The 16,966-nt window shown below is 43.0% G+C and overlaps 1 long non-coding RNA gene across 1 annotated transcript; it reads right to left on the minus strand.

Annotated features, from left to right (window-relative positions):
- Positions 1–1,314: 1,314 nt before the first annotated feature.
- On the minus strand, positions 1,315–8,245 carry LOC135322902 (uncharacterized). The gene is made up of 3 exons (XR_010383936.1): positions 7,079–8,245; positions 3,898–3,980; positions 1,315–3,293 (listed from the first exon to the last, which is right to left on the minus strand). It is a non-coding gene; the product is annotated as an uncharacterized LOC135322902 (long non-coding RNA).
- Between the last annotated feature and the right edge of the window lie 8,721 nt (positions 8,246–16,966).

Consider the following 16,966-nt stretch of genomic DNA (forward strand, 5'->3'; position numbering starts at 1 on the left):
ATGGCAAAGGGGAATTAAGATTGCTAATCAACTGACCTCCAGATGGGGAAATTACCCTGGATTATCCTGGTGGGTCCCTACAAGTGAAAGAGGAGAAGAATCAGTCAGAGAAGATATGATGACAGAAGCAGAGTGTGGAGTCACAGGACTGCTGGCTTTGAAGACAGAGGGAGGGAGCCACGAGCCTAGAAACATGGGTGCCTCTAAAAGTTAGAAAAGGCAAGTAAAGAGATTCTCCTCTAAAGCCTCCAGAAAGGAGTACAGCCCTGCTGGCACGTGGACTGTAGCTTGCTGAGACCCACTTCGGACTCCTGGCCTCCAGAAATGTAAGAGGATACATTTGTGATAATTTTTTACAGCAGCAACAGGAAACTAGTAAATGGCCCCAGCTCCGCCCCAAAGCACAAGGCATCGTGTTCACCTGCAGGGCCACACCAGTCAGGAGCCCTAAGTGGCATTTCAACAAACAGCTGCCCCTTGGCCACCCCTTGGGCATAGAGCTGCACACACCAGTGTTCTCAGAGGGATCCAGGGAAGAGGTTCTAGAAAAGAGATGGGGCCATTTGAGCAAGGAAATGTGCATTTTCCATATCTGTGGTTGGTTTGGTAGAGGGTATGGGCTCTGGGCTGCACAATTCCTAGGTCATGTTGGGAGGCACACAGCTCCTAGAGTGGTCCAAGGAAGGACCCTTTAAAGCACAGAGGCCAGGATCCCATAGGCAGTACTGTCTTGAGTCAAATTAATGTACCTGCCTGAGCCTCATTCTGTAAATTAACCATCTGGATCATTACTGAGCACCTCATCTGTGCCAAGTGTTATGCTTAGAGACCACTGAATGGTAGGTAAGGAGCTGGCACAGAGCAAGCCCTCAATAAACTTTACTTCCCTTTTTACTTAATCTCAACTAAACTGATAGGCTTTTAAATTAAAAATAAAAATCCCTTGCTCAAACCCTCTGGTGGCTTCCATTTGCTCCAGGGAGAAGCCTAAAATCCTTTGCAGGCCCAACCTACCCTTCCCACTCTGCCTCCTCCTCTGCTCCCTGCACAAACCTGGTGCCTCCTCAACTGCACCAAGGACCTTTCCTGCTCCCGGTCTTCCCCAGCTGTTCCTTCTATTGGCAATGTCTGCCCTCCACACATACCCACCCTACTTTCACCGAGCTCACCCTTTCAGAGCTTGGCTTAGATGCCGTTCTCTTGAGGAGGCCCTGCCCAGCTCCCTCAGCCCACTGACCGGAGCAGGCTCACCTATTATCTTCTCTCCCAACTCCAGGGAGCACTCTCTCTAGCACTTAACTTGATGACCATCATAGGACTATTTGTATTACCTTATCTTGGTTAAATATAAGAGGAATCTGTTTTCATAATTTCTCATTTCATTTTCTTCAAGACAAAGTCCTTTTTTATTGTGGTAAAATATACATAACATAAAATTTGCCCTGTAACATTTTTTAAGCGTAATGGTTTAGTGGCATTAAGGACACTCGTCATGTGACCAGCACTACTGTCCCTCTCCAGAACTTTTTCATCTTCTCAAACTGAAACTCTATTTAACACTCATTAAAGAACAACTCTCCATTCTCCCCTCCCCACAGCCTCTGGTAACTACTGCTTTTGCTCTTTCTGTGGATTTGACTACTCTTAGTACCTCATGTAAGTGGAATCATACAATATCTGTCCTTTTGTGTCTGGCTTATTTCACTAAGCATAAAGTCCTCAAGGTTCCTCCATATTGTTGCATGTGTCAGAATTTCACTCTCTTTTAAGGCTGAATAATATTCCATTGTATGGATGTACCACATTTTGTTTACCCATTCATCCACTGATGGGCATTTGGGTTGCTTCCACCTTTCAGCTATTGTGAACAATGCTGCTGTGAACAATGGTGTATAAATATCAATTCCCCTGCTTTCCAGTCTTCTGTGTGTATATGCCTGGAAGTGGAGCTGCTGGATCAAGGGGTAACTGTATGTTTAATACACATTGCTTTTTGTCCATTCTTCGAGTCTCCCTGCCCCTTTCCTGCACTGCAGCCTTTAGTACCGTGAGGATACGAACCATGTCTATCTTACTTCTGGGACCAGCACAAGCTGATGCTTCAATCGCTGCTGAATGAATGAGTGTGAGAATGTGGCTGACTTGGGTGAAGGGTGGAGGCCTGTAGCGGTTGTAGACAGAGGAAAAGTGGCAGCAGTTCCTGACCAGGGTTTTCACCCTCAGAAGTCCCAAGGAGGGTGCCCACAAGTTTGTCTTGTTTTCTCCAGTTTTCTTTTAAGTTTTCATAACCTTTCTATGGGGCTCACCCTGCCTGTGGTCCTACACCTGAAGCTATCGGGTGGAAGCATATACCACTGTGTCCAAGTGTCTACACTTACTCTTCCTCCTGAGGTAACAGGAGCACACTGCGGGCACAACTTTGCGTCAAAAGGAACACGGTTAGAATTCAAGCTCCACCACTTATTGGTGGTGACTCTGAGCCTCTCTCTCCTTGTCTGTAAAATGGGAATATCATATAATTCATAGAGCAACTATAAAGATTATCTCAAATGTGTAAAGGGCCTGGAACCAAGGAGATGCTGTCAATAAAGTGTTAGTTCCTCGTTTTCTCCTCCTCTAACTGTCCCCACACACACCATGTGTGCTCAGCTGATAGGCATGATAATCTGTTTTGGAAAGCTTTTATGGTTTTGATCACCATGGGGGCAATTTCTAAAACAAAGACCAGAGGAACATATTCCAGAACACAGAGGAATTCATTATACACTACACGTTCTCTCCACAGATACTCAGTCCACAATTAGAGGTGAGAGGGTCCTTACTCTTCCCAGATCAGAAATGTTTGGCACATTGACAAACACTGACCACATCTGAAATGATAAGGAAGGCCTCACAAGGACAGACAGTGGTGGAGTTTGCTTGGCACTTTCACTATATTATCCTTTTTGAGCCGGGCAGGAAACAGATGGAGAGCTGAACGACTGGTCTAAGGTTACACAGCCTGCATTTGGCAGTAAGGTATAATGCAACACATTCAGATCTGGGTTCAAATTCTGACCCGGCCATTCATTCATGCTGTGATTTTAGGCAAGATAAAGTAAATGAGACTCAGGTTATCTGTTTTTAAAAAGACATAATAATTACTTGAGGCATACGACTTTTAGATACTTGTCCTGCAGAGTATATTTTGCCCTCTCTGGGAGAGAGGAAGGAAAAACTGAACACACAGCGGGAAAGGCCAGCATCAGGTTCTACTCAAAGTACGCTTGGGAGACCAGCAGCATCAGCATCACCTGTGAAATTGTTAGATATGCAAATTCCCAACTGCACTGCAGACCTACTAAATCAGCATCCCTGGGAGGTCCAGGAAGAAGCCATGTTCTAATAAGCTCTCTAGGAGATCTGTAAACCCACTACAGTTTGAGAAGCACTTTGCCACACATAATGTATAAACTGATGCAATCTGGAACGTATTCTGGTAACTCCCAAGTTTACATCTATTTCCCCCGCTTATCCAACTGCTTATCTGACGTCTCCATTTAGATGACTAAAAGACATCTCAAGTGTAATGTGTCTAAAGCCAAACTCTTGATTTTCTCTCTCTGAACCTGCTCCATCTGCAGTATTTCCCCACTGGGAACTAGCAAGACCACTGACCCAGCTCTTCAGGCCAAGAACCTCAGTGGCAATCTTGATGCCATTCTCTCTCAGGCCCTTTATCCAATCCAATCTTCAAACACCCAGAATCCCACCCTGCTCACCACGTCTTCATCACCACCAACCTAGTCCAGGCCACTCTCACTGTGAGGGCCTCCACACCCATTCTTTGCTCCTACAGCCTGCTCTCCTCACAGCTAATCTTTTAAAAACATACATCACAATGACAGTATGTCTTACTGTTGGCGATGTTAATCTTGATCGCTCAGTTAAGGTGGTGGTGCTGGGGTGTCACTTCTTCCAGGCCTTCTCAGCTGAAAGAGCTAGAAAATATTTGTGTTTACACTAAGTCACGTATCGACACACATTTATCTTTGTTTCAAGTTCTAACTAATACCCACTCCAATCCAGCTAGCATTTCCCTTTTGCTTATTGGTAATTCTTCTTGTCACTGAGATGCCTAGTTCTCATTATCTGCAATTTATTTACTTATTGTTCAATCCTGGAATAAATATAACTTCAGAATTGCTAATTCACACCCCTCCTGCTCTCTCCCTCTCCCCAGTGTGATAAACAAATTTACCAACTAGAATACAGTGTTTGTGTACTGTTCTTTTTGTCTTTAACCTTACAGTTTCCAATCAAACACTATTTTCCAAGGTTACTTAGGTCAGATCCTTTCTCTCCCTACCTCTTTAGTAATAGATCAACATCACATACCTCCTGATAGCAATGCATTGAGAAGGGCATATCACCTCTGTGGTATTCCTCCCCAAAATGCACTAACTTCAATCTAACCATGAGAAAGCAGCAGATAAACCCAAAATGAGGGACATTCTTCAAAAGTGTCAATGTCAAGGGGGAGGGTATAGCTCAAGTGGTAGAGCACTTGCCTAGCACGCATGAGGTCCTAGGTTCAATCCCCAGTACCTCCTTTGAAAATAAATAAATGAACAAATCTAATTACCTCCCCCTCCAAAAATAAAAATCAATGTCATAAAAGACAAGGAAAGACTAGGAACTGCCACAGACTAGAAGAGACTAAGGATAGGTAACAATTAAATATAATGTGGAGATCTTGTGGTAGCTCACAGTGGGAAAAAAAAAATGTGACAATGAATATATGTATGTTCATGTATAACTGAAAAATTGTGCTCTATGCTGGAATTTGACACAACATTGTAAAATGACTATAACTCAATTAAAAAATGTAGAAAAAAAAGAAAAAAAATGTAATGTGGGATCTGGATTGGATCCTGAAATAGAAAAGTTTTTCCATTACTAGAAAAACTAGTGAAACCCAAATAAAGTCTGTAGTATTGTATCTATATTAACGTCTTAGTTTTGATCATTGCACTGTGGTTACATAAGATGTTAACATCAGGGTAACCCAGGTGAAGGCTATAGTACAGATCTCTACTATTTTTAAATTGAAAATTTGACTGAGATAATTATAGATTCACATGCAGTTGCAAAAAATAATGGACATCCCTTGTACACTTCATCCAGTTTCTCCCAAAGGTAGTATTTTGCAAAATTACAGAACAGTACCACAACCAGGATACTAACATTGTGCAATCTACCCATCTTCCCCATTTAACTTGTGCTCATTTGTGTATATATGACATCAATTTTTTGTTGTCTAAAATAATTCCAAAATAAAGTTTTTTTTTAAGTTGATGAAGTATCAGGGGAACAAGAGGAGGAACTACATCAGACCACCTCAGTGCCCTTCCCAAACCCCCTCAACAGCTTCCCATCAAACAACAAATCCAAACTCTTTACTACCACAGCCTTTGAGGCCTTAAGTGGTCTGCCCTGCACCTCTCTAGCCTCTTTTCTTTCCATTCTCTCACCCCCTAGCTGTGTTCCAGTCGCACTGGCCTCCTCGCTGTTTCTCAAAGTGGCCAAGGCCTTTCTCATGTCAAGGTTCCCTCTGTCTAGAATTAGCTCTTCCCCTACATATTCACAAGGCTGCCTCCCTTATTTCAGGCCTGTTCAAATGTAATCTCCCCAGAAGTCTCCCCAGCCACTCTTTTTAACATCCTCCATCACTCTCTACACTGTTAACTTTCACACCACTAATCAACGCTTGCTATTATGTTTATTAAATGTAAGCCAATGAGAGTAAGTACACCCAAGCTTAAACGGTGCCTGAAATACACTAGCCTTTGATAAATATTTATTAGATGAATAACTAGATAGATGTCTGTTCTTCTAAACAAAGGCTAGTTAGATATTGCCTATAAGGATGTAGGAACCAGTGCTTGTCATAGACCTACTGTATTGTACAGGTATGATGTCATTTAGTTCTTAATAATCCTGTGTAATAGTATTATCCCTCTTCTGCAAATAAGAAAACTGAAGCTCAGAGAGGTTAACGCACAAGCTCAAATTCAGCAGCACAAGGCAGGTCTGAGTTTAAATCCCTTTTATTTCGACTCTGACAGCTATTATGGCTCAGTGGGAGTCAGTCTAGGCTGAACCCACCAGTCTGAACAATTACATACTTCCAGCTCGGATGAATGACATGTACTTATACAAAAGATCTCAGATAGTCCAGACATCTTTTATACTTTGTTCCTGGAGGCCCTCTTTTTATCTTACTTTGATATGTCAAAACCTCCAAACTGCCCATAGCCCTCCAGATATGCGGTAATCAGTGGCATATACTTTGAAAGACTGGACCAGCATAGTAGATTAATGTAACTCAAACTAAGCTCTGTGGCCTGCAATTCAGAACCTACACTCACTGACTTCATTTGTTGTTGCCATCTTTGAAAACATGAGAAAAGTTTAGCCTTGAAAATTAAGAGACCAAGGCCCATCAGTTTCACAGAGAACACCTGATATTCTGGAAGGACAGAAGACTTTTGAGAATTCCCCAAATTTATACTTCCATATAAATGCCTCCAAAATTGATATAAGGTATAATTGGGGAAAAAAGATCCTTAATCTTCTTAACCTACTGGTCATATAAATCCAGGACTACAGTGCTTTATAGAGCTATTAAATTCTCTTGTCAGCTTTTGCCTGACCTTTTCCTTTTCCTTGGGATGAGTAACTTTTACTCAGGATGAAAATGATGAAACAAATGGCTCTTCCTCTTTGCTGTACAGTTCACAGTATTCCACCTATACAGAAGCCACCTCACAGCATGGATTCAAGGCTGCAGAATCTGACCCCCACTCTTTATCCCCCGCTGTTTGTGTCTCTGAAACCATTTTCCTTAGAGCATATCATTTTCACTTCACCTCCATCACCCTCACTAGCAAATGATTTTCATAACAGACACCTCTTAGGCTGCCTCAGCAAAATTACAAAATAAAATTTGCTGCAGACTTTCAGGTTTGTTTGCAAACAGCTATAGTTTTGACTAAAATCTGCAAACACCAGACACCACTCAGCTATCCCTACTTACCATCCCCTCTCCAACTGTCTCAAATCAGGTCACACAGTCTCACATCAGGAGTACGGCAAAGTGTTCCCGGTCCTCTGCCTCTGCCCAGTCTTGATGCCCTGCTGCCAGGATGAGCTTTCTAAACACAAAGGTAACTGATCAAAACTAGGACCATTTGTGTCATAATAACTTCACTTACACTTCTACTTCATAATAACCAAGTCAGATTGGAATATTTATCCCTATTTGCCAAAGAAACTGAATTCAAAGAAATTAAGAAACTTGCCGAGATCAGAAGGTTATTAAGAGCCAGGACTGGAACTCCACCAGGTCTCTGTGGCTCCAGAGCTTGTGCCATCCCCATTACAGCTGACTGGCTTCCCCAGAGCCTTCCTGTCACGCCCCCAACACTGCTCTCAGCTCCAGACACACCAAATAACTAACATCCTTCTTCCTGCAACCATACCTAGTGATCACTATTGCCTTGACTGAAATGACATTCCTCAGCCCTTCTCTTTGCTTGGTTCACTCATGACATTGACATTTAAATCAAGTGAGTTTTTTGTCATCAGCGACCCCTTCCCCTCCACCCCACCAACACACATGCACATACAGTACTCACAGAACAGCCTGAAAAGCCTCTGGCACGGCACACATCACAGTCTTCTAACCTGCCCTATCCTAAAGTGTGGGGTGGGCATGCATGGACACAATATTAAACAACATAGAATCACAAAGCGAGTAAGTTATCCCCTTTCCAATTCTCTTTCAATCTCTGACTACAAGGAGGACGTTTCAGGACGGCGGTGGTTATCTGTGGAGCCAGACTGCCTGGGTTCAATCCCTGCTATGTCACCTAACAGCCAACTGGGCCTCAGCTTCTGTGGCTGCACTACACAGATAAGAACATAAATGGGGTCGTTCCACGGGTTAAAGAGTTAATAACACAGCGCCTGCACAGGGCAAGTGCTCAGGAGCAGATGGCTATTACAGTTCTCTCTGGCCCCTCTCTGACTATTGCTGCTTATTCTTGAACAGAGCAAGCCTCAGGCCCAGAGCCTTCAGCAGGCAACAGAACCTAACCAGCTAGCGATACTGATGTTCCATTTATAGTAGAATATAAACAGAGATAAATTTAACGAGTGCATTTTAAATGAACATTAGGTAATAATACAGGTGGTACCTGAATACAGCAAAAAAATAAAAATAAGAACAGTATTGGAATGAATAAAATTGGAGAAGTATACTCAAGTGTTCTCACCAAAAAAAAAAATAAAGATAACTATGTGAGGTGACAGACGTGCAAATTAACTTGAATGTAGTAACAATTTCATAATGTATATATATATATCAAATCATCACATGGTACACTTTAAATATATATAATTTTATTTGTCAATTAAACCTCAATAAAGCTGAGCAGGAAAAAGGTGAGGAAGTATATTGTTATTATAATAACATGTTATTAATACGTATTAATTCATTTGTCTCCCCCACGAAATTGTAAGTTCCTCAGGGAGAGACTGTCTTCCATTGCTGTATCCCCCAGATCCCAACACATGGCAGGCACACAGTGGGTATTCAGTATGAACTTGCTGAATGAATAACAGCCACATATAGTCTAGTTCAGTGGTTCTCAAAGCATGGTTCTTGAATCAGTAGCTTCAGTATCACCTGGAAACTCCTTCGACCCCACACCAGGCCTAACGAATCAGACACTTTGAGAGGAGGGTCCCAGCAAGCTGGTTTTTAAAAGTCTTACAGGAGATTCTAATGCACTCTTGGGTTTGATCATCACTGACCTGTAGGAAAAAGATTTAGAGCAGGGACAAAAGACAGTCAAGAGAGAAACCAGAGAGCAAAAGCAGAGATGCGAGGAAGCTGTTCTCTGTACCAGGACAGACCTGCCGGTTGGGACACTATGAGAAAGGTAAAGAGCCTATCATGGAAAGATTAGTTCCCGAGGATCTAAGGAGTACCAGGCCAGGAGACCAGGTGATCTGGGTTGGGCTTGGCTCTGCCATTAACCAGCGGTGTGATCATGGCCCTTTAGCTCCCAACCGATGTTTCTTCACCCGTAGGTGCTCCATTCCCCCAGGTTTGGTGTAGGACTCTCCCTGGTGATTCCTTCACTCCTCCAATGCCTAACACCTCTCCCCTATCCCACCTCTCTGACTTCACTGAGGAAATGGAAGCTCAGTCAGAAGATAATGTCCATAGGTCTCCTTCCCACATCTACCACCTACCAACATTTACGCCCACATACTCAGCCTCCTGACTCACCACCACACCCAGCCACAATTCTATCCAAATCTAATCCCTCCACTTGTGTGCGAAGAGCCACCCCTCTCACTTACTCAAAGATACTGCTACAGCACATCTCCTCTCTCCCATGTCAATTTTAATTTCTACTGAAAAAGTTATGTCACTCGTCTTTGCTCCCCTTGGCGGTGAAACTCCTCCTAAGAGCTGTGCCAGCTGTCTCCAGTCACTTTCCTCCCATTCTCTCTTTTTTAAAATTTTTTTTGGGGGGGAAGGTAATTAGGCTTATTTATCTATTTTCTAGTGGAGGTACTGGGGATTGAACCAGGACCTTGTGCATGCTAAGCATGTGCTCTACCACGGAGCTATACCTTCCCCCCTCATTCTCTTAAGCCCACTCTACTCAGCCTCTCACCTCTACCACCCTAGCAGCACTGCTCCGGTCAAGGTCACTATGAGCTCCATGTGGTGAAATCCAACGGTCAGTCCCAGTGCTCACGTTACTTGATCTGTCAGCAGCACTCCCCTCAGTTCATCACACCCTCCCCCTCACACACTCTCTGGCTTTCAGGGCACCAAACTCTTCTGTTCTCCTCCTGCTTTACTGGCCCCTCCTTCTTAGTCTCCTTTACCAATTCTTCTTTTCCCCCAATCATTTATTACTGAAGTTCCCCCAAGGTTCCCCTGGGTGGTCTTCTCTTTTCATCATACTCACTCCCTTATGACTTAATCCAGTCTTGAGACTTCAAATGCGGCTATCTTGACGCTGAAGACCCCCAAACACACACCTGCAGCCCAAACTCCAGACTTCGGGTTGCCAATTCCACATCCTCCCTTGGATGGGGAGTAGACTTCTTAAGCATGTTGAAAATGGAATTCCTAGTTTTCTGTCAAAGCTGCTCCACATACAGCCCTCTCTATCAAAATTAACAGCAATTAGCTCCGTATTTTCTGATGCTTAGGCCAGAAATTTTAACCATGCTTGCTTTCTTTCTCTCATACCCTCTTCCATTCAAAGAAATCCTATTGGTTCACCTTCAAAACCTATCATCTGACCGTTTCTCACCACCTCCAATGCTGCCACCGTGCCGGAGCCAACAAGACTGCTTGGATCATTGCAATACTTTCTAACAGGGCTTCCTGCTTCTACCCTCGCCCCCACATTCCAGTCTCAACACAGCAAGGTCAGTTTTAAAATGGAAGTCAGATCATGTGGTACCTCTGCTCGTAACTCTGCAGGGACTCGTTCCACTCACAGTGAAGGCTGAAGTCTTCACAACGGCCTGCGAAGCCCTACACAAGCAGCTTCCCCAAGCCCTCCCTTCTCTGACCTCATCCCTCATACTCCTTCTCTCTCACTCTGCTGGCTCTGCTGGCCTCAGTGCCACACGCCCCTCTGCTTGAGGGCCTTTGGTCTAGCTGCTCCCTCTCTGGAAAGCTCTTCCTCACAGATCCACCTGGCCAACCCTTACCACCTTCAAGTCTTCTCAAATCTCACTTTTCTCAGTAAGACCTACCCTGACTAGCCTTCCCTGTCCTCTTCCCCTGCTTTTTCCCTCCACAGCACACATCATTTTATAACATACTTTATAATTCACTTGTGTATTATTTATCGTCCATCTCCCTCCACTAGAATTTAAGCTCCATGAAGATCTTTGTTTTTGTTCATTGATGTATCCCAAGAACATTAAAAAGTGCTGGGGATATAGATTATTTATATTTATATTTATAGTATATTTATTCAGTAACTCAAAAAAGTTACTGAATAAATGCCTTGTGCAGGACACATTTTTTAGACAGTTACATATTTATTTTAGTATATTATATTTGAGTATAATATACTAAAAGTATATAAAGTAATATAGTAAACACATTAAGTATGTAAGTTCAGGAGTAACAGGTTCTTTTATGACTTAAAGAAAATATCTGGTAAATAATAGTATTTCAGAAATAATCTGGGGTGGAGGGATAAATTGGGAGTTTGGGATTTGCAGATACTAACTACTATATAAAAAATAGATAAACAACAAGGACCTACTGTATAGCACAGGGAACAATATTCAGTATCTTGTAATGGCCTATAATGAAAAAGAATATGAAAAAGAACATATGTATAACTGAATTACTATGCTATACATCAGAAATCAAAACATTATAACCAACAATACTACAATTTAAAAAAAAAAAAAAGAGAGAAAGAATCTGCAGGTGACACACAAGTGGAGAAACCCTGACCTCTACACACAGAGACAAATTCAGATCCTCTCCCGTTCCTGAGGGCCTTCGCAGCATAAGGGACGCATCTTAGAATTTTCAAACCTGGCTGTGTATACAAATCATCTAGGAAGGCTGTTAAAAAACAGACCCCTATATTCCACTCTAAACTCTCTGAGATTGGTGCCTGGAATCTGTATTTTAAATGTCTCAGGTAATTCTCCTGTAACCAGTCCAGTACCGGGCAAAAATTAGGACTTAGCGACTGCTGGATCAGATAACCTCCATGGGCTCTTCTAGCTCGCAAGTTCTGACATCGTGATAAAACGTAACTGACTACAGTGCACTGGAGAGCAGGGTTTTTTAACTGCAGATTTAACACGTTTCAACCAGCATAAGGGAAAAAACTTAATAGAGCAGACTATAAAATGAGATGTATTGCCTATGGTAAAGTTTACATTTCATGAAATATTTTTCAGAGGTAAGTATATGGATGTAGTAAGTGGTGATACAAAATACTTTGTGTGTTGGGGGGGCTGAGGTCAAAAAATTGTGAAAGCTACTGTTAAGAGAACAATGAATCTCAACCTTCAGTGTTGTAAGAATATGATTTCTAAGCCCCATAAATTTCAACTCTCTGAGTGAAGTTCAGGAATCTGCATTTTTTAACAGGTGACATGAAGGGAAGGGGTCCTAGACCACACTTTATAGACTACTGAGCTCTGTGAACTCAAACCTGCCCCCAGGACCAATTCAACCAGTGCTTTTCAATACTAGGGGAGGAGGATAAAGGGGCTGGAATGCAAATCCCAACCCTCCATTTTTCTGGTGGTTAAGGGAAGATTTGGAAAAGCATAGTTAATATCCCTGTACTGTTATATTGGGGAGGAACGCTATTACTTATTTATTGTTATTTCAAGAGTTCACAGGATTTTTTTTTCCACCTGAAAAGTGGCAGGAGGAGGAACATGTACTTTTTGTCCACTTAGCAGCACGGACTGTATCTGTTTGGGTCAATGCCATGCTTCAGGTAGGTAAGCACTCGAGTATTTGTTGAGTGAATGACAAGAGAGAAAAATGCTGATCTGGAAGAACAGGAAGCTGTACCTGGTCTCTCTCCAGGCTGCTGTCACTCCCAAAGCCCAGTTCTTCATAGATTTTAGGGACTTCTCGAAACGAGAAAAGCCCAGGAAGCAACCACCTGTATCTGAGCTTACTTACTCAATACCTTTACAGTGAGTAACCCCCATCCTCATCTTCTTTCCTTTCTCAGGAAAGAGTAGCACTCAAGTCACTGAATAAAACCTCTTACACCTAAGCCTACCACAGACCATAAAGAATATGTATTTCAATAAATACGTAATATATACAAACTAGTAACAGCTCCTACTATTTACATATACTACCTTTAATTTTTGAAAACCCTGAAAGGTAGGTGTTGACCTATTTTACATATGATCTGTGGCCCTGAGAGGCTGGCTGACTTGCCTAAGGTCTCACCCAGGTAGAAAGGGGCAGTGTTGCTGGCTGTGCCCACTCTGAGCAACAAGGGGGTCAGATGCTGGGAGCGCACCACTGCCTTATGCCTGAGGTTACAGAACATCAGCTACAAAATGCACACATCTCCCATCCTGAAGAAATTTCCTCCTTTCATTCAGCGCTTACTGGGGTGTTTATCCCTATAGATAAAGTCATTGAAAAGTAAAAACTAACTCCATTTCTATGACTGCCAGCCCTCCTTGGGCACTTGCGGAACATAGGCTAGAATGAGAAACAGCATTTTGTGGGCCGGTCAACCTATTTTCAGGGAAAATTTGATAGAAGCTTATTTCAAGGGGCAGATGTGTGGTTTAACCTCATTACTTAAAAGCTATAAAACTACAAAAAGACAGCTGGTCTGGAGGCTCCGGAGTCTGACTGCCTTGGTTTGAAGACTTGTGACTTTGGGCAATTAATTTCCTTCTCTGTGTCTCTTTGTGTGTCCTCACCATTTTAACACCTCATAGAGTGATGAAAACTACATGAGATAGTATGTGCCAGCAAAGAACCCCAACCAGCATCCAGGAAAGCATGTGCCTCCCCCGGAGCTGTCTGGACCACCGCCTGGGAGTAACAGTTGCACAGCTATTTCCTAAAATTAGAGTTGGAAGAGGAGTGAGTTGGCCGCTGGTGGGACTCTTCACAGAAAACAAGCCTACACTATCTGCCAGGGACCTACAAGGGATTTGTGAGGCTTAAATTCCAAATGCTGTGCTCTTACCCACTGTGATACATACTATGTAATGTTTAAGCAGAGCCAATCTTTAAAAGCAAAAAGTATAAATATATATACATAGAAAAATGCTTTCAGAGGCAGTCACTATGATATTGAGAGGGTTAGAAGTCATGTTATCAAAGCAATACATTCAGCAGGGTAACTGAGGGAGCCTAGAACATCATTAGTGCCTAAGTTGATGAATGTCTTTGCCTTTCAAGCTACTTTCAGACTCCAGGTAACTACTGACATATTTATCACATAACAAATGAAATCAATAGTGATAAATATAACTACATAACATCTTAAAATCATGTTATGTAAGGTCTTTAACTGGTACAATCATGTATCATTTTTGTTCAGATTTATGAAAATACAAACCATCTACATTTGTTTCCTAAGCTTTCCTGCACCTTAAAGGGAGTCAAGTTCAGTCCTCCTGGTGCCCCCAGGTGCTTTAGGCTAGATTCTCCCCTGACAACCACAAGGGTGGTTTCCATAACAAGCTGCTCCGAAAGCGGTTCTGTACCCCCAGGCACCAGCTAGGTCCCCAGTGGCGGGCAGCTTAAACTATCTGTGCGTGGTTTCTGGGCCCTGACCTAGCCATTCGCCTAGAAGGCCTGGGCCTTAACCCTTTAGGACCCAGGCCCCTCTGGCAGCCTATTCATCATGGAGTTTAACAGGTTGGGACTGGCCATGTTTCAGCTGCAGGAACAGGCAAAAGTACAAAATCCAATCAGCTCTGCTGCAGAGGGCCGGGGGGATGCAATTTGCAACACTAGCAGAAACTACTGGGACTTGGATGACCTGCTTCCGGCTTAGTGTTCTTTCAATCATACCACGCCGTCTAACAGCTTCAAGATAACAAGGATCTTACGTATACTCACTGCACAGAGGGCCAAGAAAACAGGACAAAAAAGCTTCTACTGGGGCAGTTCTACGAAACTGACATTACTGGTATCTGGTGGTGGCTGCAGAGGTAAGGCAATATATCCTACACACCCAATGGATGGCATATAAAACCATTACTACGTGAGAAGCCTTAAGAGGGGCAAAAAAAGTACAAATCATAATTCTGGTTTCCTCAACTTGTTTTTAAAAAGGCCAGAAAGTAACATTAGCTGTATTTGTGAATTAGCAATTCCAACAGAGAAAACCTACTGTCCTTAGCTCTAATTCTCACATTTAATTTGATTAGTTATTTGGCACATTTTCTACCTAAAAGCTCAAAAAGCTCAAAACAGTAACATGGGCACATACGCATGCAACTTCCCAAGACTACTTGTCTGTGGATTTTGATCTCTCCCCTTTGGCCATACTATGTGGATACAAACGCCAGCCCCCTGGAATAACCTACAGGGTCTCCTCTGTTGTGCCCCCATTCCCTTTTCTAAGGTCTGTCCTGCTGCCAGGGCTGGAGGCTCTAACAGCAGGCTCTGGCCCCTCACTGGCTTGACCTGATCTACTACTCTTCCCCACCCATGCTCTGGGTTCTGTGGTCACCCTGCTGTTTCTAAACCAAACAGACTGAGACCTGTTAGCTTTGGAAAGGTGAGAGGCCCTAAGTCACCAGTAACCACCCTGTACTTAACTCTAGCACTTTACACATTTGTGTGATCATCCAGAATGGCCGTTTCACACCCCTGACCTCCAGGCATTACTAATGCCAACAGCAGCCCTAGTTCCTGTGATAAAGGCCCAATCCCACAAACGTTCAAACACCCCAGGATGGGGGATGAAAGCTACTGCCTCAGCTTGAGAACTCTGCCCTAAAGGACAGCTGCAGGACTAGAAGATTCATTCAGCAAAGTAGCATCCAGTACTTCTGGGCCTGGAATTGGGATATAGACAGATGCTCGCCATGTACACCACCTTATTCTGAAGACAATCACAATGCAACATGGGGGCAGAGGGGCACCTAAGATCACCCTGAGTTTTCATGGGTAGCAGCTGAAGAAATGAGAAAAATAACCACACAGCAGGAACTTCTTAAGACTAAATTTATTAAAGAAATCTCCCTGGATGTTATGCTTTCCCGCCCTCCCTTGATTTGGCTTTAGGATGTGGTCAGGGCTTCTACTCTTTATAGTGTTCATACGTATCACCTGTAGATCTTGTTAAAAGCAGACAACTTCTAACTCAGTAGGTCCGAGGTGGAGCCCAAGAGCTTTGACAACCCCCCAGGTGGTCCTACCCACTTACTAGCAAGCTCAACCCAACATGAATGCTTCAGACCTGGTATGACATCTGTCTAGAAGTCGGGCTTCTAACCATACAGGAGTTAAGCTTTCCTGGCACTGCTGCTCTCAACTAGTTAGGGAAGTGTCCCCAAGATGTTTCATGACTCACCTAAAATATCACTGCTAGAACTAGGAGCAAAATCCAGCTGATCTCCAAACTCCCCAGGGGCTTTTCCCCCCTGGGCCAGGAGCCTAGGCAGTTTAAATTTTTTAAATGGGAAGTGAACTCAACTGAGTACACAAGACAGCAGGACCAAATAAAGGGCAGGGAGCTTTATACAGTTAAATCATACTGTACTACAAACATAAAAACACAGCGACACAGCAAACGTTTGTCTAAGAGTAACGCGCACAAGGGTGGCGACACCACTAGCGGGACTCTCACTTTCTACGTCTTCCTGAAATGCTTTATTTAGATGAAGCTAGCACACACTCCATCTCCTCTGGAAAATACAGACTTCCCACAGCAGCCAGCACCCAGCACTAGGTTAGCTATATATTGACCAAGAGTTAGTTTGTTCTCAAAGATGTTTATTCCAGTTGTAGTTGTTAGTGTAATTACAGAAGTTGAAACAATGAGGTCCCCCCCTATAAAAATGAAGCTGAATCACAAGAAATCGGACTCCTTCACAAGTTTTCAATACCATTTACAAAGTGGTGCCCCTACAGAAAAAGACTGAGAAGTGAGTGCGCATTGACACTGTAAGTGAAACAAAAAGTTTATGTTAACACATTTCATGATTCTCCCCTTTAACCAACTGGATCTCATGGATAAGACTTTATTATCAGGAAGACAATATAAGCCACATCTTCATAAAGTTAGGCATACCAAATAATCTCCAGGCTTCAAAATATCTACATAAGCAGCTAAGAAATTAGAGAACGATTTAACGGCAAGGAAAAGGTGGCCTAGGGAGAAATGAACTCAGTCACACGTGA

This window comes from Camelus dromedarius, chromosome 14 (genome assembly GCF_036321535.1).
Source record: "Camelus dromedarius isolate mCamDro1 chromosome 14, mCamDro1.pat, whole genome shotgun sequence".
NCBI classification, from domain to species: Eukaryota; Metazoa; Chordata; class Mammalia; order Artiodactyla; family Camelidae; genus Camelus; species Camelus dromedarius.